Source organism: Triticum aestivum, chromosome 6B (genome assembly GCF_018294505.1).
Source record: "Triticum aestivum cultivar Chinese Spring chromosome 6B, IWGSC CS RefSeq v2.1, whole genome shotgun sequence".
Taxonomy (NCBI): Eukaryota; Viridiplantae; Streptophyta; class Magnoliopsida; order Poales; family Poaceae; genus Triticum; species Triticum aestivum.
In genome coordinates this window covers 724353648-724376379 of record NC_057810.1, presented here as the reverse complement: position 1 = coordinate 724376379, position 22732 = coordinate 724353648, and positions in this window count along the sequence as shown.

Sequence of the window (22732 nt, the reverse complement as noted above, 5' to 3'; positions counted from 1 at the left end):
AAACAGCCCAAGGACAAAGAGAAGGAGTCGGACAAGGCCGAGGATAAGGAGGACAGTGATGGAGGGTACCCTCATGTCAATTCCACCCTGATAATTTTTGCTGATGTAGAGAGCAAAAGTCGATTGAAAGTGATCAACCGAGAGGTAAATATGGTCGCCCCGGCGACACCAAGCTATCTGAAATGGTCGCAAACTCCCATTACGTTCGACCAATCCGATCACCCTACTCACATTGCCACCCCTGGGAGGCAAGCGCTGGTGGTCGACCCAGTCGTCGAATACACTCGACTGACGAAGGTATTGATGGATGGCGGCAGTGGGTTGAATATACTGTATGCAGAGATGCTCAAGGGAATGGGCATTCCGATGTCCAGGCTCAGCTCCAGCAACATGAGTTTTCACGGAGTCATTCCTGGAAAGAAGGCTGAGTCACTCGGTCAAATAGCTCTGGATGTAGTGTTCGGCGACTCGAAGCATTTTCGCAAAGAGAAGCTGACATTTGAAGTCGTGGATTTCCAGAGCCCTTACCACGCTATTTTGGGAAGACCAGCCTATGCCCGCTTCATGGCTCGACCATGTTATGTGTACCTCAAATTAAAGATGCCTGGCCCCAAAGGCGTGATCACTATCACTGGCAGCCGGAAGAAGGCAGAAGAGTGTTTCCAGAAAGGCTCGAAGATTGCGGATGCCCAGATAACAGTGGTAGAGCTGGAAGGATACAAGAAAAATGCAGATCCGAGTGATTTGTTGCGGGCCAAGAAGCCCGCCACAGAGTCAGCGTTCCAGTCGTCTGGGGAGACGAAGCCAGTTCATATCCACCCAACTGACCCCAACGCGGCTCCGACCCATATTTCCACAACACTCGACTCTAAATAGGAAGAAGCGCTCATCCAGTTCCTCCGTGAGAACTGGGACATCTTTGCATGGAAGCCAGCTGACATGCCGGGTGTTCCCAGGGGGCTGGCTGAGCATCGCCTTAGAGTCGACTCAAAAGCGAAACCTGTTAAAGAACATCTTCGACGGTCCGCCGTTCAGAAGAAAAAAGCCATTGGCGAGGAGGTGGCTCGACTCCTTGCAGCAGAGTTTATCCGAGAGATATACCACTCCGAGTGGCTCGCCAATGTCGTCATGGTTCCCAAGAAGGACAACTCACTTCGCATGTGCATTGATTTCAAACATATCAATCGGGCCTGCCCAAAAGATCATTTTCCTCTCCCTCGCATCGACCAAATTGTCGACTCGACTGCGGGATGCGAGAGATTGTCTTTTTTAGACGCTTATTCCGGGTATCATCAGATCCGTCTGTATGGACCTGACGAAATCAAAACAGCTTTCATCACTCCATTCGGGTGCTTCTGCTATATCACCATGCCATTCGGTCTCAAGAATGCCGGAGCCACGTTCATGAGAATGATTCAAAAGTGTTTACTCACTCAAATCAGTCGGAATGTGGAAGCGTACATGGATGATATCGTGGTCAAGTCACGAAAGGGTTCCGACCTGTTGACTGACCTAGCTGAAACATTTGCCAATCTCAGGAGGTATGATATCAAGCTCAATCCATCAAAGTGCACATTCGGAGTACCTGGCGGAAAGTTACTCGGTTTTCTCGTTTCAGAACGAGGAATCGATGCTAACCCAGAAAAAGTTGGCACCATACTCCGAATGAAACGCCCTGTGCGTGTGCACGACGTCCAGAAGCTTACTGGATGCTTGGCCGCGTTAAGTCGATTCATCTCTCGCCTCGGTGAAAAGGCGTTGCCTCTTTACCGACTGATGAAGAAGGCAGACAAGTTCGAGTGGACTCCAGAAGCTGATGCAGCGTTTGCCGAGCTAAAAGCTCTGCTCTCCACCCAGCCGGTGCTTGCTGCTCCAATCAGCAAAGAGCCTCTGTTGCTTTACATTGCAGCCACAGGACAGGTCGTCAGTACAGTACTTACGGTCGAGCGGGAAGAGGAAGGTAAAACCTTCAAAGTTCAGCGCCCAGTGTATTATCTCTCTGAAGTTTTGACTCCATCGAAGCAAAGATATCCTCATTATCACAAGCTCGTATATGGGATCTACATGACCATGAAGAAGGTTGCTCATTATTTCTCTGATCATGACATTACAGTCGTCAGCGACGCACCATTGTCAGAGATTCTGCACAACAGAGACGCAACTGGTCGAGTGGCTAAATGGGCGATTGAAATCCTTCCCCTTGATATCAAATTTGAGGCAAAGAAAGCCATTAAGTCCCAGGCTATAGCAGATTTCATTGCCGAGTGGATTGAACAACAGCAGCCGATTCAAGTCCACTCGGAGCATTGGACCATGTTCTTTGATGGCTCTAAGATGTTAAATGGTTCTGGTGCTGGGGTAGTTTTGGTTTCCCCTCGAGGAGATAAGCTCAGATATGTGCTCCAGATCCACTTTGATTCCTCCAACAATGAAGCATAATATGAAGCACTTTTGTATGGGTTGCGCATGGCCATTTCACTCGGCGTCCATCGCCTTATGGTTTATGGCGACTCAGATTTGGTGGTCAATCAAGTGATGAAGGAGTGGGACGTTAGAAGCCCAGCCATGACTGGATACTGCAATGCAGTGAGGAAGCTCGAAAAGAAATTCGAAGGGTTAGAGCTCCACCATATACCCCGACTGAAAAATCAAGCGGCTGATGATTTGGCGAAGATAGGATCCAAGAGAGAAGCCATCCCCAGTGATGTGTTCTTGGAGCATATCCATACTCCATCAGTCATAGAAGATCCTTTTACCGACGAAGCTCCGCAACCTAAGAGTGTTACGGATCCGACTGAGGTTGAAGTTCCAGCAGTGGTCGACCTGATCATGGAAGCTTTAGTGATCACTCCCGATTGGACAGTACCGTATATCGCGTATATCTTGAGGAAAGAGCTCCCGGAGGACGAAGAAGAGGCTCGACAGATCGTCCGCCGATCTAAAGCCTTTACTGTGATAAGGGGACAGCTGTACAGAGAAAGCGCGACTGGAGTTGGTCAGAAATGCATAACGCCGGAGGAAGGTCGAATAATCCTTGATGACATCCACTCGGGGACCTGTGGCCATCATGCGTCTTCCCGGACCATTGTGGCCAAAGCATACCGAGCCGGATTTTATTGGCCAAGAGCGAATGAAATGGCAAAGGAGATAGTCGACAAGTGTGAGGGATGTCAATTTTACTCCAATATGTCACACAAGCCCGCCTCAGCTTTAAAGACCATACCACTTGTTTGGCCCTTTGCAGTATGGGGGTTGGATATGGTCGGCCCTTTGAGAACAGGCAGAAGCGGTTTCACCCATGTGCTGGTAGCAGTCGACAAGTTCACCAAGTGGATTGAGGCCAAACCCATCAAGAACCTCGATGCCGGTACTGCTGTCAGCTTTATCAGAGAATTGATATTCAGATATGGAGTCCCGCACAGCATCATCACTGACAACGGGTCAAACTTCGATTCCGAAGAATTCAGAGCTTTCTGCACGTCTCAAGGCACACGAGTCGACTATGCTTCAGTCGCCCATCCACAGTCGAATGGACAGGCAGAACGAGCCAACGGCTTGATTCTCAAAGGGTTGAAACCCCGTTTGATGCGTGATCTCAAGCATGCGGCTGGTGCATGGGACGACGAACTTCCGTCGGTGCTTTGGGGGTTAAGGACCACGCCCAACCGGTCGACTGGAAGAACTCCGTTCTTCTTGGTCTACGGAGCTGAAGCAGTCTTGCCGAGTGACCTTCTCCACAATGCTCCTCGGGTCGAGCTCTACACCGAAGCTGAAGCAGAACAAGCACGGCAGGATGCAGTCGACCTTTTAGAGGAAGAAAGGGAGATGGCTCTGATCCGATCGACCATTTATCAACAAGACTTGCGTCGCTTCCACGCCAAAAACGTGAAGAGTCGAGCCTTCCAGGAAGGAGATTTGGTTCTCCGAGTGGATCAGCAGAAACCACACAAGCTTGCTCCTTCTTGGGAAGGTCCCTTCATCGTCACCAAGGTTCTCCACAATGGAGCATACCGTCTTACAATGTCAAGCATCAGATCGACGAGCCCCGAGCTTGGAACGCGGAGCTTCTCCGCCCCTTTTACACTTAAGTATTCACTCGGATGAGTTGTAATAAAAGTACTTCTGTAGTTTATTTATCAAAGACAAGAGCTTTATAATTTTCCCAGTAATTGTTATTACTTTTGTCCACATAAAGCAATCCCCCAGTCGGTGGCTTGGCTGCGAATCTGATTCGCCTAAGTCTGTAAAAAAATCCTAACCGAGTGGTGAGCCAGCCTCCCACTCGAAGGCTTAGCTGCGAAATCCGTTTCGCCTAAGTTAAACAAAATCCTACCGAGTGGTAAGCCAGCCTTCCACTCGGAGGCTTAGCTGCAGTCCAAGTACTCGCCTAAGTTTTGAAAATCCTACCGAGTGGTAAGCCAGCCTTCCACTCGGAGGCTTAGCTGCAGTCCAAGTACTCGCCTAAGTTTTGAAAAATCCTACCGAGTGGTAAGCCAGCCTTCCACTCGGAGGCTTAGCTGCAGTCCAAGTACTCGCCTAAGTTAGACAAAATCCTACCGAGTGGGAAGCCAGCCTTCCATTCGGAGGCTTAGCTGCAGCATTGCGCTCGCCTAAGTTCAAATACAACGTGCGCTCTGCGAGGAGGACGAGGTGCAGGTCGACTGCTACCCTCTCCTTCTGAGCTACGCCACAAATACAACATGTGCTCTGCAAGGAGGACGAGACGCAGGTCGACTGCTACCCTTTCCTTCCGAGCTACGCCACAAATATAACATGTGCTCTGCAAGGAGGACGAGACGCAGGTCGACTGCTACCCTCTCCTTCCAAGCTACGCCACAAATACAACATGCGCTCTGCAAGGAGGACGAGGTGCAGGTCGACTGCTACCTCCTTCTCCAGAGGTACGCCTTGAAAATCCTACCGAGTGAAGAGCAGACCTCCCACTCGGGGGCTTAGCTGCAGCCCAGTGCTCGCCTAAGTTTTTGAAAATCCTACCGAGTGGAGAGAAACCTCCCACTCGGGGGCTTAGCTGCAGCCCAGTGCTCGCCTAAGTTTTTGAAAATCCTACCGAGTGGAGAGCAAACCTCCCACTCGGGGGCTTAGCTGCAGCCCAGTGCTCGCCTAAGTTTTTGAAAATCCTACCGAGTGGAGAGCAAACCTCCCACTCGGGGGCTTAGCTGCAGCCCAGTGCTCGCCTAAGTTTTTGAAAATCCTACCGAGTGGAGAGCAAACCTCTCACTCGGAGGCTTAGCTGCAGCCCAGTGCTCGCCTAAGTTTTTTGAAAATCCTACCGAGTGGAGAGCAGACCTCCCACTCGGGGGCTTAGCTGCAGCCCAGTGCTCGCCTAAGTGTATTGGGGAACAAGTCGATTGCAATGAGCGCCTCGCTTTAGCCTGCAAAAGACACCTCAAACCAAATGCAAACATATTCAACGTTGAATCCAAGTTTGGATAACACCTAACGGAACCAAAAGTGCTCAGGCGCTAAGCCTGTTAAGGTTTGTCGGTTACAAAACTCACTCGGCATACCGAGGCAAATTTAAAGTATCAAGCTCAGAAGTTTTTTACCCCTCCTGTGGAGGGCTGGAAGGTGCAACAAACTCATCCAGGTCGATTCCATCTGCAATCCGAGTGGCAGCGGCGATGAAGGTCTCCATGAAAGATCGGAAATCATGCTTCTTGGTGTTAGCCACCCTAAGGGCCGCCAGCTTGTCCTCTCGTGCATCCTTGCAGTGAACGCGGACCAGAGACAGAGCAACATCCGCGCCACACCTGGCAGAAGACTTCTTCCACTCCTGCACTCGACTTGGGACCTCGTTCAGTCGAGTCATCAGAGACTCGAGGTCGTTCTGGAGCGTCTCTCTTGGCCAGAGTGTTGTGTCGATGCGAGAAGTTGCGACCTTCAGCCTTGCGAGATAGTCGACGACAGCAGCAACGCGAGATTCAAGCCGGAGCACATTCATGGCGACTTCATCTTTCACGGGAGAGTTGATGGGATCCAGGTTTATTTCCAGTCGACCAGTCTCCTCTTCAAAGTTCTGGCAAAATTCTGCAAGCACAACCACCGAGTCAAGACAACAGTCGGAGATCACAGTTAAAATGTCTGTTTGATACAAAAGATTACCTTCAAGCATGAGGAATAGCTTCTTGGCGAGTCCACCCAGATAAGCCTCCAGATCGTTCTTCTTTCCCACCAACTCACTGGCCTTGTCATTCAGGGCAATCTTGTCACTTTTCAGTCGACTGACCTCCTTGTTGGCAGCATCAAGAGCAGCTTTCAGATTGGTGTTTTCTTCTTCAAGCTTGGTGACTGAAGCCAGCTTCTCATCTGCGAGCTTGGTCTTCTCTAAAGCCGCTTTCTGCATCTCAGCCAAGTCAAGGTCTTTCTTCTTCAGGGCATCCCTCACTTTGTCTGCAAAGTTACAGTGAGATCAGACTCTGAAACAAACGAGAGGCAAAGGCAGTCGTCGAAGGCCTCACCAAACATACCTTTAGCTTCCTCCTTCGCCTTCGTTAGGTTCTCTTGGGTCAGTTTCAGATCAAGCTCGAGCTGGATGTGTTTGTTCTCCAACTCAGTATAACGAGCCGCAAGGTCGCAGGATTTCTACGAAGAACCAATCGACAGATGTCAAAGACAATTCACTTCCGAGTGACTAAGGAAAAATCATAGCGTTTCTAAGACTACGGCCGAATACAAACATTCGACCATAGTCTCGGGGACTACACCCAGTGGGTGCACTCAGCGTGCCCCCACTAGTTTCATCAGTTAGAGTCGACCAGTCGACCAACAACAAAAAAAACGGGAGGTGTTCTTCAGACTATAGTCGACTGCCAGCAGTCGACCACAGTCTCGGGGACTACACCCAGTGGGTGCACTCAGCGTGCCCCCACCGGTCTATGAATCTATTCGACCTAGTCGAGTAAGGAAAAAACTTAAGACATAAAGACTATGGTCGACTGCCAGCAGTCCACCATAGCCTTGGGGACTACACCCAGTGGGTGCACTCAGCGTGCCCCCACTAACCCGGAATTTCAATCGACACACCCAGTGGGTGTAGGACAAACTCTAGGAATTTCAGAAAGAAGAGTTTTCAGATATCATATCCTAACAGAACAGGCAGTGACCGACTGACCTGAACATTACTCTGAAGAGCTGAACTGGCGTCATAGGCTGCCTGGCTGGCTTCTCGAATTGCCTTCACTTGCTCCATCATGACCCCCGCTTGGCGTATTGCTTCTTTAGCAGCACTAGCTTGGTCTTCTGGGACGTGGTAGGTTGAGAAAAGCGAGGGTTGAGCAGCACTCGACGATGAAGGACGAGCACTCGTCAACGGCACCGCAAAGGTTACGGTAGGCCGAGTGACATTGTCTCCCTCCACGACCAATGTCTCGGGTGCTGGCACGTCCTGAGTCGCCTTGCCAGCAGACGCTTTCTTGTTCCTTCTCTGCCTCAGTGGTTCCTCGTCGTCGTCGTCGGGAAGGTCGATAACGACGTTAGATGAAGCTGCAGAAAAAGAATCAAAATTAGAGACAAGAAGCCAATCGACTGAAGACGGAACTACAAGAGTCATACCAGGTTTCGAAGTAACAGCATCCTCCATCTCCTGATCTTCAGCTCTGACCGAGGTATCAGAAGTAGCAGCACTGCAGTTCCAGAAGTCAGTCGATTAGCTCATGAGTCGACCAAGAATAAGTTCATGTGGAACAGACAAACTCAAGCTACACCATTACCCTGAGATAGTGGGGATCACCATCTTCATCTTCGGCAAGACCTTCGCCGACTTCGACGGCGCCACTCGAGATTGCTTCGGAGCTTTCTCAGTCGGCACCGGAGAAGTAGTCCGAGGGCGCTTGGACGACTGCGTGACGGTTGCGACCCCCTTACCACGCTCGGCCGCGGGATCATGGACAAGCTTCGAGCGTCTTTCCGAGCGAGGAGGTACAACTTCCTCCTCCTCCTCCTCCTCTTCCTCCTCACCAGAGTCATCACCCTCATCATCGTCGTCAGCATCCGAATCCCACTCCTCCGGGCTTTCGCCCCCACTTCCTTCCTCCTCCTCAGTCGGCGTTTGCGCTCCATTGGGCATCGAGTATAACTCAGTGGTGGCCTGTCAGACAACAAAACAAAACAAAGGTCAATCGACCAATTCGCAGCGAAGCAGAATGAATAAAGCAAGATTACAATTGGAGATAAGTGGTCATACCGTGTCCGGTGTGTAGGTACAGTCGAGTGGTGGGATCCTCCTAGCCCCTCGAGGGTTGTCCTTATTCCCTGTGATTGCGGTCACCCACCTCTCCAGTGTGGCGTCGTCGACCGCTTCTGGATGGACCCGAGTGGTGTCTTCGGTACCACAGTACAGCCACATCGGGTGGCCTCGGTACTGAAGCGGTTGGATGCGCCGTCTAAGGAAGACCTCCAGAAGATCCATACCCGTCACTCCGTCCCGAACGAGTTGGACTACGCGCTCCATCAACATTTTTACCTGAGCTTTCTCCTCAGGAAGCACCTTCAGAGAAGAGGGTTTGTCCACTCGGTCCATGGAGAACGGAGGGAGACCAGTCGACTGCCCCGGCGTCGACTCGTCTTGGCAGTAGAACCAAGTCGACTGCCACCCTCTGACCGACTCAGGAAGGGTCATGGCCGGGAAAGTACTCTTATTCCTCATCTGAATCCCAAGACCCCCGCACATCTGGATAACCTTAGTCCTCTCATCATCCGGACTCGCCTTTTTCACCGTCTGTGAGCGACAGGTGAATATGTGCTTAAAGAGACCCCAGTGTGGTCGACAACCCAGGAAGTTCTCGCACATGGACACGAAAGCAGCAAGATAGGCAATGGAATTGGGAGTGAAATGGTGGAGTTGCGCCCCAAAGAAGTTCAGAAACCCTCGGAAGAAAACACTCGGCGGCAGAGAGAATCCACGGTCTACATGAGTGGCTAGGAGAACGCACTCACCCTCCTGCGGCTGCGGTTGACACTCGGTCCCCGGAAGCCTTGCTGACCCGTGGGGGATCAGACCCTCGTTGGCCAGGTCATTGAGATCCGTCTCGGTGATGGTCGAACGGATCCAATCCCCTTGGACCCAACCTTTTGGCAGGCGGGACCTTGACGAAGATCCGCCCCGACTGGACGCTCTCCCCTTCGCTTTCCCCGTCGCCGTCGCCTTCTTCGCGCGCTCCAAGGCCGCCGTCTTCTCCTTCACCATTGTCGCCGGCGAAGCACGCGAGGAGTGGATAGGCGGAGGCGAGAGCAGGCACAGCGGGCGGAGGCAAAGAGGGCAGAGAGGAGAATGAGAAGGCACTGTTCAAAAACCCTCGCCCGGCGCTTTATATAAGGACGCTTCCGAGTGGCTGACAAGTAGGCCCGGGCGGTCCTGTCACATCCCGAAACAGTCGCGCACGCATGATACGTGGCGAAAAAGGCGGCGCGGAAATCGAGGCGTCCACGCCTTATCCCATCCGAGTACCGCGGTCCGCCCCGCTTCGCGCGCTTCCCAAAATTCGGATCCCACAAAATCCGCTAACGGCAGATCAATCTGTCAGACGATAGATTTCCTGCGATCCGTCGCTCGGAAGTTCACTAAGTTCAAAAGTTCACTCGACAGAAGAAAGAATGGATCAAGGCGACTGAAAGAAAAGTTAATGCCAACGCCAAAAAAGAAAAATCGCTGATCCAGGATACGACATAATCAGAGCACGGGAAATAGGTCGGAGAAAATTATCAACCCCTTCCTCACTCGAACCTCGATCCATTCGGGGGCTAATGATGAAGTCATGTACCTAGGGTAGGGTCATGGACCTATCTAGGATACCCTACCCAAGGACATCCTTAGAAGAAGCTACCTTCCAGTCGACCAAGAGGGACTTCACTCGACGAACTCAAGGACACTCGACGATGAAGATAGCCACTCGACCATGAAGTTAACCACTCGACGGCCAGGAGACCTAAAGTCACTCAGCACGCAACGGTCTGTCATTAAGTAGCTTTAATAGTCTTCATGGCACTTTATGAGGGCGTTACCAGTAACCCCCTGTCTTAATGTACTTTAAACCCTGCATAACTGAGGGCCGGAGGGGTCTGGCGAACTCTATATAAGCCACCCCCCTCCTCAGTGTAAAGGGTTCGCACCCCTGTAACTCATACGCACATAATCCAGTCGACCGCCTCCGGGCTCCGAGACGTAGGGCTGTTACTTCCTCCGAGAAGGGCCTGAACTCGTAAAACACTCGTGTGTACAACTGCTCCAGCTAGGATCTTGCCTCTCCATACCTACCCCCCATTCTACTGTCAGGCTTAGAACCACGACAGCAAGTAGTTATCACACACGGCAACTACGATTTGATTACACACGGCAACTACCATAAATTAGACATGGCAACTATAATTAATCAAAACAGATAGAGTTGTCATGCTTTTACAACTACACTTGTCATCCCGGATAACTACATCTGCCAACCAGGATGACAACTAAATCGTCATCCCGCGGGTACCTAACGTAGCTGCGCTAGGACGTGTGGCATTTTTACTTCGTGCCACACGCGCGGGGTAGAGATGAGTAGTGCTTGTTGGGCTTGTGGCACGAAGTAGCCGCGCCCACACGTGTGGGCAATTCTAATGTCCGCCCACACACAGCCCGTGTGGGCTGCCTCCTGCTCACACCACACACGATGTGTGGCCAGAACCTTTAACGCCCACACGTGTGGGCGTTATCGGCGTCCGAAGATTAATCTCCTCTACCTAGGGGCGCGGCACCCGATTGATCAGAAGATTAAATCGGTTCCATAGATTAGAGCAAACCAATTATATCGATTATTCCTGCAGATTAGTTCTTATAGCCACCCATAAATCCAACGACTCTCAAAATCCGGCGAAAATTAGCATAGAAATCAATTGGTAATTCCAAATCCTGCGAAAATCAGGGCGTCAACTCCGCGGGCGTGCGTCTCCAGCTGCATCTACGGGTGCATCAACCCCAGAAGGGAGAACGATCGATCCGATCTGCACCAACACCACGGGCCCGACTCCCGGCCTCCTGCGCATCCACTCGAAGCAGTTCAGCGCCACGTCTCGTGGACCTCTGAGATCCCGATGGGCGTTCGGCTGCACGTCCTCGACATCGCCTCCAGGGATCCAGCAAATCTCCATTGGCTACTCGGGACTTGGTTCGTGCGTCCGTCTCGGCGATTCTGCGCCAAGCCGCCATCTCTATTCCGAATACACACGTGTGTATGAGCAGGGTGCCAGACAAGCGACTTGCTAATGCACTCAGGCGACCTACACAGATACTGACGGCGAGCGATCGACGCTGACTCCATCAACCTCCAGCACGCGGGACTACAACGAGTGATCGACTTCACCGGCCGCGCCCAAGAGCGTGAACCAATCTTGATGCCTCTCAGCCGGGCGTTTCGATCACGGGAGGGATTTAACTCGCATGCTATCTCAGATCCATGTATGCAGGTACTGGCCAAGGTGGGTTCTACACGTTCATGTGGCCAAGACTACGTCAAGGTTCAGTCATACGGCTCACCAAGCAATCCGGCATCGACATCGCCCCACGACATCTTCATCAAGCCATCAGCACCAAATCACCTTCACCGAGCGATCTGCGCGCCACATCATCAAGCGCTACAAGCCAATATACTTCGTCCAGCACGTCTACGAGAAGCGATCTCAACATGCATCATCCACACGCCAGACCGGTGTGGAACGGGATGCAATCTTCATTGACTTCTCCGGCGAGACATGGCATCGACACTTGGTCGCCGCGAGGGACGCCTTCAAGCGGTACATTATCGTCGACACGCCGCTGCGACGCAATCACCGACACTTCACCGCCAAGGTCTTCATCAACATCTTCGTCAACACATCGCCGCTGCCTTGTCCACAAGATGGACACCTAGCTTCCTCTGACAGACTTTTATGCAAGACACGACCTCGATGATGGCATCGACCGCGTCATCCACGACGGCACGACTGCATCGACACGGGATCACTACAGTGATGACCCTACATGGCCACGTTGTTCTGGCAAAACCGATGTGTGCTCGATGGGCTTCCTTCGGTCTTTGCATAACCTGCGGACTCATCACCGATGGCACCCTCTAACATCCACAAGGTGCATCGTCCATGTCTGCAGCTCCGTCATAGCGCATTTTTTTGCGCCTCCAGCTTTGTGCGGTTTCATCATCCACGACGACTACACCATCGACCACGACTACATCGACCACGGCTACATCACCATGATCGGCTACATTGACATCGACATTAATGGCTTGGTTTACGGCAACACATCTAGTCAACAGCGTCCGCGTCGTCACCAGCGTTCACGCCAGTCCCGCTATGACTACGGGAGGGAAGAGAGGAAAGACCAGGAAGGCACCAGAAGGGGACGCAGTCACCGCCCTAGGTGCCGACCCATCAGAGACGCAGTTGATGATGGCGCAGCGGAGAAGACGATGGAAGTACAAGACTTCATATTCAGTCGTAATCGTCCGCTTCACTCCCGCTACGACTGAGGGGGAATGTTAGAATATAGTTTGGGTTTAAAGATAGAGATAAAGAGTAGAGATTAAATATGTTTAAACCATGCATGTATTACTTGTCTTGTACTCCAAGTCTCTACCCCTCATGTATTCTATATATACCCCACACGAGGGTCAGATCAATACAACAACATACACAACACAATATTCATCCATCCTACAATTTCTACAACCATCTCAATTTTCATTCCCTTTATAGCTAGCACATCATCTCTAGAGGATTTTTTTAAAGTTGGAATTCAGTAATTAAATGTTGATCGAATAAGCAGGCTGATGGTATCTTGGTCGAAGAATTTTATTCCTACTGGATGTAACTAAAATTGTTCTTTCCTGAATATATTGGCATGTAAAGAACAACTAGCATGCCCGCGCGGCGACACACCGCGCCTATTGATATATTATGTAAGGAATTCAGTTTTCTTTCCTACATTTTACTTACGTAATTAAATCAGCTGCCAATAAGGCATAACTTTTATTTGTCCAGAAAAAGAAAAAAAATGATATAGACAGTTGAGATATTAAACCTAGTTGAAAATATTATGGCTCATTATAAAAGCTCCATGAGCCATAGGAGGGCAGGGAAAAATGCAAAGCTCAAAAATCAACAGTGGCAGGCAGAGAAATGTTTAATAGTGATTATTTAAATCAAATAAAAGGCTAAATGGAACGGTGAAGATAACCTCTGAGAGGGATATGTACCAAAGGGAAAGAAAATATGGCACAACTGATACATATAAGCATCTTATTCAACAATATTCGCGTAGAATGGACATGAATAAATAACCACACTGTCCAGATTACAACATGACAGAAGATGTATCTACCCAGAACAGGAAGTTACAGAACCAACTTCCGTGAAGAGACATTTTTGCTCCCTGAAGCTGAACATGGCGTTGTAACGATCTAGAACGAAAAGCAACACACTTCTCTCAACTTAGATCACTCGTCCACATATCAAAGAAGATGACCATCAGTACCACAATGCGTCGAGTCAAAAATAAGCTTGCAGTATGGGCATGCATACTCATCTAGTGAATCATCTTACACCAAGTATCGATACAGTTAGACCTAAACCGGTTAAGAGTACAATTCTTAAGGTCACAAAAGGATGACAAAGAAAATTTTGCAATAACAGGTTCAGATGAAGCATTACTGTTCATAAAATAAAACAAAAATGTTTGAAATCCTGATAGATAAAATAAATCCACTGTTTTGGCTCTTTACATTGGTAGTTCTCCATAGTGCCACTTACCTACATCAACCATATAGTTTAGCGTGAGCTGCATCTTCCAGAGAAAACATGCAAATATTGGCAGTGCTAGTTACAGAAAAAGCTGGGAACAATACTCTGCATGTTCAGTTCGAGAGGTTTTTCAGAAACCATCGAAGTCAAGCTGTGGTTGAGAAGCATGTCCAGCTAACACAATCTAAATTCCTTTTCCTCCTAACACGATCCTAATCCACGTAAAATCAAACGACGTGTTTCTCAGTTATACCAAGTAAAATGATCAAACTATATAGCAGTTTGTTCTAGGAAACTACAAGAAAAGCTTGATAACTATTGGAAGATATCCTAATACTGTAAGGTGTAATAGTGGAGAAGTTATGCACAAAACATGCTTTGCTCTAGTAGGATTAAGGCAGTCCACGGAGTGGGAGAACTAAGATCCAGCAATCCGTATACTGGCCCAACACCAGCACACAACCAAGTTCAAGAATTTGGTCAAGTCATTTACTACTTTATCACGGGTACCAACCCTCGGGAGGGTGAACCAGAACACAGCAGAACATCTACTCCATCGCCATAAGAAATAAAATATTGTTTTTCCTTCATGTATTGCACTCTATTTTCTCAAGCCCACATAGCATCCGTATTGTTCCAAGGTTATGATTATTTTAGTCGACATAAAAGGCAATATACACGAACAATGCAGTGCCGCAGACATAAAATGAATACCGAACTAAACGTGCCAATCTATTTTTCAAGAAAAATCATCAACATAAGAATATTTACGTACTATACAACAACATATATCATTGCCAATAAGCAAGGCACTGGACCCCTTTTCTTTTGTTTTCTCTTGATGAACCTCTCAGTTATGTACAATTTTCTCCCTACTATAATGAAAAGGCAAAGCACCTGCTGTTCTGGTCAAAAAAAATCAAACTCGATTGCTTGTCTGATTAAGGCATGATTTCATTCGCCTGGAACATAGCACCCAAAGGGGGAAAACAAATCAATGCAGACAAATCAAAAGAAGATGTTGGATCAGTTAATTGACATTGGAACCAACAAAGGAAAGTTTAGATCATTGTCTGAACTTCGCGACTAAACAGTATTTTAACAAAACAGTATTGGTCCCTTTTCACACCAGGCCCTCATCATTGAAAAATTCAACATCTCTAGACACAACAATTATAAGATACATGTGAAGATGAACATGACACAGAAAATCACTGGATAGTCCAGTTGGGCCAAATAACATTCGATTTCATTTTATAAACAATTTGTATTCAATACCTACAAAATTGGACTTCTCATCCACCGCATCAGTTCTTCGCTTTATTGTCAATTGTCGCATGCTTTTGCCTCAAAGATCTATTCCATCAACAACAACAAAAATGCCCAACCTAGACCCTTCTATCTGGGGCTTGATGTATGAAATCCCTCGGATTAATACAACATAAAAATAGTGGCACAACCTCATATTACCCAAAAACGTTTAAAACTCCTAGTTTCTAGGATAAATATGCCATTCTACCTTTGTTCTTTGTCGAACAATCTTTGTACCTTTGTAGAAACGGACTTCAGTACATAGGTTGCCACGGACATCATGCAAGCATGGCTTAAAAAAGGCGGTTATTCATTCAAATAATAAATTCCTTCAGCATGCTAACTCTGAATTGTTTCTTAATCAAACATATGGAGCGAATTAAGTGAAAATGAAAAAGTTATACTTCAATCAAAGCATGTACATTCAGCCAAAGACAGACTTTAACATCTGATTCATTGCTCGTTTAGAGCACTTGAAAGACCACATTGTTATTCGAAATGGCTTCTAGCCAGGTGCACTCTTACTGATGATTTTTTTTTATACTGAACATATTTAGCTCGAGTATACAACAAAAAATTCCTTGGAAAGAAGGATTAGCTAGCTTCTCATTCGTGACAACAACAGACTGTCCTGATTGGGGTAAAAAAACTAAAGATGTTAGTGTTTCCTGTTTCCGGATTGGGCTTTCTTGCATCCATTTCAGATAAATGACCGATCGCATCGAAATACTCCAAGACTCCACCTTTGTCATATATTCCATATCACATTAGATAGATATCATATTCATGGAATACGATTCACTTTCAAGATGCCTTGATGGTGAAATGGTAGACACGCGAGAAGGTTCGAGTCCTCTTCAAGGCATAATATGGAGAATGCTCATTCAATGAGCATTCCCCGTAGAAGTATTCCAGAAATCTGGGCCTGGCGCTCTCCTCTATCTTCTGGGGTCCTTAACCATCTCCCTGAGAAAAGTAGACAGTAAAAGCCAAAATAGACTAAATCATGGTCTGAACTTAATGTAGGTTTAGTGATGGCAAAGCGGGGGGGCTATCTAGTAACATGCACGACCCGGAATTAGCTATGCTTACCTTTTACATGGTGAAAAAAATACAATGAGCGACCAGTTGGAGCGCATGTGCAGGCAAAGCAGGTCTCAGCCCATGCGCGCACCGTGTGCGCTTTGCCTACAATATGGCGCTTAAGACGTTGCAGAGGGAGTATGTTATAATTACTATGACTCTGATTCTGCGATAACCAAGAGGCTCGGAGAAAAACTCATACGCATGTGTACAAATATAAATGGTAAAATAGATACCTAGAGCTCGGTTAGATTCGTCGCCATACGGCTGCGTCAGTCGCCTCGACTGCAGGGGTCTTGTCCTCCCCAACCCAGCTCTAGGTTTTGGCGCCGCCGGCCCTGGACAACTCCCGATGCTGCTGATGACGCCTACGGGGAGCCAGAGAAGGATGTCTGAGGCAGTGCAGACAATCGCACCTCCACCCGTTTTAACGAGGAAAAATTACTCCCTCCTAGTATACTCTTGCCTCTTTCGGGACATCAGCGGCGGGCGAAGGCATCGTTGTGGCGGTGGTGGATCAGGTAGGACCCCCCCTCTCATCCTCTCCCTAGAGCGGCAAGACCACAAGGGGCGGTAGCTTGAGGGTGCATGCTTTGGCGCGCTACATGACAGGCGGCTGTAGCCAGGGGATGCGCGTGGCTTGCGTCATGAGGTTTTGGGGCGGCAACGTTGTCGGCTACGTTAATGTATACCATGATCTCATGTCTGGATGTGGGATGTTCTTCAATCAAATGCATCCCAGCCAGGTTATGGGATGAACAAGTGCAAAACCAAAACTTTGATATTGATTATTTTCTTTAGAGGGTATAATTATTATTATTTTTGAGAATTCGCATGTGCATGAGAGAGGAGAAGGTCTATTATGTGGTGGATAGTACGAACAACCACGTTTCTTCCCCACATACAATTTGGATTTTGGGGTGCACGGTCTGTCGAGATGGTTGAATTTTGGGGAGCCTGTTGGGTGCTCGTTTGATGTCCGAACACGCACAAACGTATGAGGGAGAAAGGAGTTTGGATTACAGCTTGGGAGTTTTGACCTCCCAAACTCCGCGCCGACGCTGGAGCAAATGCCGTCGCAACGACGAAGCCCGAGGACACAGGTCCACCACGAGGATGTCACCGCGCCACGCCATCCTTGTTTGAACAAACTAGTTTTCAAATTCATCCCCAACCATATGACCAATGGCCTCGTCAAGGAAGAATTCAAAGAATTTTTATTCAGCGTTGTTATCATCGCAGCCGAAACCAAGACTATGAACAACCTAAAAACCTAGACTACAAGAGAATAAAAACGATTCACATGCATGGACCCGGCGACCTCCTCACCACCGACAATCAAGGTCGCCGGTGAAGCGGAGTCGCCGGAGGACGATGCTAGAAGATTGTCTCCTGGCGGCGGCGGCTAGGGTTCCAGCCGCCAGGACGTGAAGAAAAACGATCTGCCGCTGAAGCCGTCTACCGACTAAAGGTGGGCCCGATAAGTTTAGATTGGAAACATAAGTAGCCCTTCGTAACTTGTTTACGCAATGGCTTGAGAACATATATGTACGTACCACGTGTTACTCACGGTTGTAATCGACAGATCGAATCGTAATCAAGCAGGTCCTCGATTCGTCGTCGCAGATCGACGTACGTACGGTCCGGCGGCGCCGTACCTAGCTTAGCATCCCACAAGAGCGTGCCATCAATGACGTCAACGCACAACTTGTCCGATCTCCCCGACGATCTCCTCCATGTGGTCTACGTCAAAGTCCCCGGCTTGCTCCACCGCATCCGCTTCGCCGCCGTTTGCAGGTCGTGGCGAGCCTCTGCAATCGCGCCGCGGCACGCTGCTCCGCCCACCATACCGTGGCTTCTCTTCTCCTCATCGCGCGACAACGGCGTCAATGACAGCAAGACGAAGAACATATACTGTCCTGAGGATGGCCAGTTCTTACACATCCCTCTCCCAAGCAAAGCAATTGGAAAGCGGTTTGTGGGAGGTTACGACGGTGGCTGGGTCGCCATGCTCGGACAGGACATGCAGCTTGCGGTCGTGAACCTCTTCTCCGGTGTTGAGGTGCCACTCCCTGCGAAGGACACGAGTGCAATCTTGCCGGGTGGCTCAAGCAACATAATTCGAAAGGTTGTCTTCTCGGAATCCCCGGCCATAAGTGGATGTATGCTGGCCGCCATCATCCCCCAATGCGGCATCGCCATGTGCCGGGTTGGTTGTAAGGACAACAGGTGGACAGTAAAACAACTTGCTCATCCAAGACTCAAGGACATAGTATTCTGCAATGGACGGCTCTATGGCTTTACCCTCATTGAGGACGTAATCAAGTTTGACATAGGTGTGAACAAAGACGGCAGGCTGGTGGTCATCGGTGAACCCCACGAGCTTCGGATCCGAAACCTTAGTGACCCTGTCATGTGTCAAAACTACATCATTGAGTGGCATGGCAAGCTGGCGATGGTTACGAGGAATTTCCGTGTGCCTTATGTTAAAGTGTTTCAACTTGCTAACGAATCAACATCAACGACAGAGTGCACTCATAGGTGGGAGGAGGTAACGAGCTTGGGTGACAACGCCTTATTTTTAGGGGACATGTGGTCCAAGACAGTGTACACGGCGGCTGCTGGATGCGGCCGGGTGCAGAGAAGCTGCATCTATATGGATGATCTCACGTATTCAACTTGGTTGGATGACCAAGTTGACCATGAATATGACGACGCCATGTGGAGTATCAAATCAGCTGGCTGTTCTTTAATTAATTACGCTTCATGTCGCATATGGGTTCTCCCTCCAGACATCTAGCCGATTAAGAATGGCCTGAGGTAGCATCATTTTTATTTTATCCCTAGTGTCTAAGGCCAACATTTAACATAAATTGGTACATATAGGTTGTGGAAATACCAATAATATATAAATCTGCATTTTATTATAAGATATATATGCCTTGTTAAAATAGTCGTGCAATCTGTAGTATGTTTTGTATATTGTCTCGTGGCATACAAAAATTATGAATTATTCATTCTTCGTTTGGTTATGTTGCTTAATATATTTACGTGTTTTGAACGTGGTTAAATTTCTATTCAGATTGAGTTCTTATGTGATTCAAGCATGCATGCAAATCATATAACGGTATGATTGTAGATTGTGTAGTATTAACAATCGTGACCGAAAACAAGCATGTTGTACGGTTGTCATCAACTCGGATGACCACATAAGGTGATGTCCATAGCAAAGGTTATATTACTGCCACGCGCTACTCACGGAGGATCATGGCGCAAATGTGGTCCAAGGTGGTGTATGTGCCGACAGTGAGGCACGGCGGGGTCCAAAGCAACTGCATCTACACCGACAACGTGACATACTTGGTGAAGTTGGACGACCATGGTGACCATATATGTCCTATGCTAGGCGAAAGCAGTGAGGATGCCATATGCGGTGGATCGAATCAGTGGGCACTATGGCAGTTCCTCGTTCTTCAACTCGCATGTGGGTCCTCCCTCCGGATTTCTAGCCGATAAAGCGTAGTCTTGCATGCACACCATTAGCTTTACCGAAAAAGGTTTTCGCCCCGCTTTATATATAAAGCAATGACCAGAAGTACAAATCCGGGTACAACACGCAAACCCCCACACACAACACACACCCAAGGCAAGATACAAGGGTGCCGATGCACCGCAACACTACCCAATCGACCACCAAGCACACAACCAAACACTTGGGGCCGACGAGGACCTTCCGAGACCTAGCCACCGAGAAGAAGTGAAGCGGGACGATGGCGAAGCATGGACTCCAAGGCGGTGCCTTCAAGAAGGGCACGACCCCGAAAGCCGCCACCGCCCGATCTCGGAGATCAAGTTTTCACCCGGAGCAACATGGAGAAAAGAGAACACCACGACGGAGCCTTCATGAAGGAAACGATGCCCGCGGCGCCGCCACCGTCGGCCAGAGAAGACCGGATAAGTTATGTACTCCGGTGTTAACCCTCTACCAAAACACCATGCTTCGCCAAACATCACCAACCATGTCACCCACGTGGCCATGGCTGCCCGACCGCACCCAAGACGCGCGCTCCGCCCACGAACACCGCGCCTCCCACCGCCAGGGCCGCCGCCCAGCATCCAAGCAACTCCGTGAACACCCAAAGGCCTTGGCTTTGGCCTGACTGGCAGCCCCCGCCTATGAAGATGCCAGCAACCGCCCTGCCTCGAACATCACCAGAACTCCAACAAAGAGCACACAGCCGAGGAAAGGGGGAGGAGGAGCGGACGCATCCGGACCGGTGCACCCCTGCACCGGCGACGGGTGGCCATCGGGGCCTCCCATCCCTCCTGAGAACTCCCCACCGGACACACACCCGTGTCGCCTCACCATGGCGCCCACCGCAGCTCGACGCAAGGCCACCAACGGCAGCCCGCCCAACCATCGACCAGAATCGCGAAGCCAGCCCGCACCCGCAGCCAAGAGCACTCACCGGAAGAGCCATCCCGCGCCGCTCGCCGCCGTCCAGGGGGCGGAACAGGGGAGCCCCGACTGGAGGACGGCCAACGCGCACCACCAACACGCGCGCCCGCCGCGAGCCCGACCACCGCGCTGCACGCAGCAGCGGAAGCCCCCGTGCCCGCCATCGAGGCGCCGCGCGACGCCCGCGCCCGCCGTACCGCCAGATCTGGCCGAGCCCAGACCTGGTCGCCACCGCAGCCACGAGCGCGAGCCGCCCCGTGCAGCCCACCGCGCCGCCACCAAGCCCTCGCTACCCCGCCGCCGCGCCTCCGCGCCCCGCACCAGCGTGAAGCACCGCCGTCCGCCGCCGCCCCGCGCCAATAGCGTCCGAGCGGGATGAAGATGAGCCCCGCCGCCACCGGCGTCGGTGGGCTTTGCCCGGCAGCGTGGTCCGGCGGCGGCGAGGGAGGGAGGGGACGAGAGGAGGCCCGAAGCCGGCGGCTAGGGTTTCCCCCCGGTCGCCACACGGGAGCGACGTGGCGAGGGGAGGGGCCACCATTAGCTTTATTCCTAGCATACACGGTATTCAGGTCAAGTTTCACCCTAGTTTGGGCCATATAGATCAGAGAAATAGTAGTACGTACAGAAGCACATTTGGCTCAGAGTTATATATAAGCCTTGTTAAAATTGTCGTTGCCGATCTGTGAGATTATTCCATGCAAAAAAAAAAGATCTGTGAGATTATTCGTTTGGCTTATGTCGTTCAATGTTATGCTAGTCGGTTTTGGGATTCCTTTTATACGTGTATCCCACACTGCCACATATATAGATTCAGATCGGATCCTTATAGTTATGTAATTTAATACTCCGTATAAGTTTTACAGTGGTTGGCCTTTCTGTCATCCGTTTGTTGAAGTTGATCTAACGGTGATAATATAGTTAGTAGTACTGGTTAGGACTACTCCGTAAGTACTCCAAAGTAGTAATATCGGTGGGGTCGTGCGGGCCCTTCTCTTAATCCAAGGGTAAATTAGTGCTCTACCAATTGAGTTACATCCCCATTAATATCTCATATGCTAATCCAAGAAATTAAAATTCATAAATTGTGATTAAGGATTAAGCCAGGCCAACAATGGCTAGTTCCATCCTGGCACTCATGCAAGTGCAACGGTTTGCTTAATTAGTGAAAAATAAACTGTATTGTGCAATCTAGGGGGTTAATAAACTCTACTTTCTAATCGTATTCATAAGTGAAAAATCATGAGTTGTCCAGAGAAGTATTTGTGTCAGCTGCTTCAAGTTTCGAGAAAAGATAAGTGTGGATCCTACTTAGTGCGCAACTAGCAATAATTAGAAGCTAGCTGCTGGCATGGGAACTCCGAGTTGCAATGTTATGCATATACTAATCTATAATACCTAAATAGTTCATCCCCACTATCCTATTTCTCTTGACATGCAGCCTATCCACATCACTAATCAACATGCAACCATCCACATCACTCCACCTCAGCAGTCTACCACATCAGCAATTCCAAACACCTTTTTTTAGGGAAAATACCCGTCTTATTCCTATGATTTAGTTTCTCTTCCGCCCACTTCATCTTCCATCTGGTGGTACACAAAAGGTCACCACCAGCAGCGTGTAACGGAGGAGTCAGTCCAGGGACCACCGCATCCTTCGATCCCTCTATTTCTCTGCTCCCTTGATTCCTCCATATCGATCTCTTCGCTTCCTTCTCTGCCTCTAGCCTCTTGGCGCACCACGCCTTCCTTGCCCGACGTCTCCCGTTCCCCCCAGCCCCCACCCCCCAACGGCGTGCCGTGCTGCGGGCTCAGTTCTTGGAGACGACGGACGACCTACCGAACCGCTGTGACCTGCCCGGAGAAATTGCTGGCGGTGCCAGCTTATCGCCATCGCCACTGTGGAAGGTGTGAGGATCCCCGATCTGAAGTGGGGAAATCAGATTTGAAGATTTTGTTTTGTTATCTTTGTGGGTTCAAGTTAAGCGGGTGAGCCACTGAGCCTTGCATCCTATTTTCCGTTCTGTGTAATTGGTGTCCATATATGTTGATCCGTTTGGTAACAATCAACCAACACCACTACCGCTCACC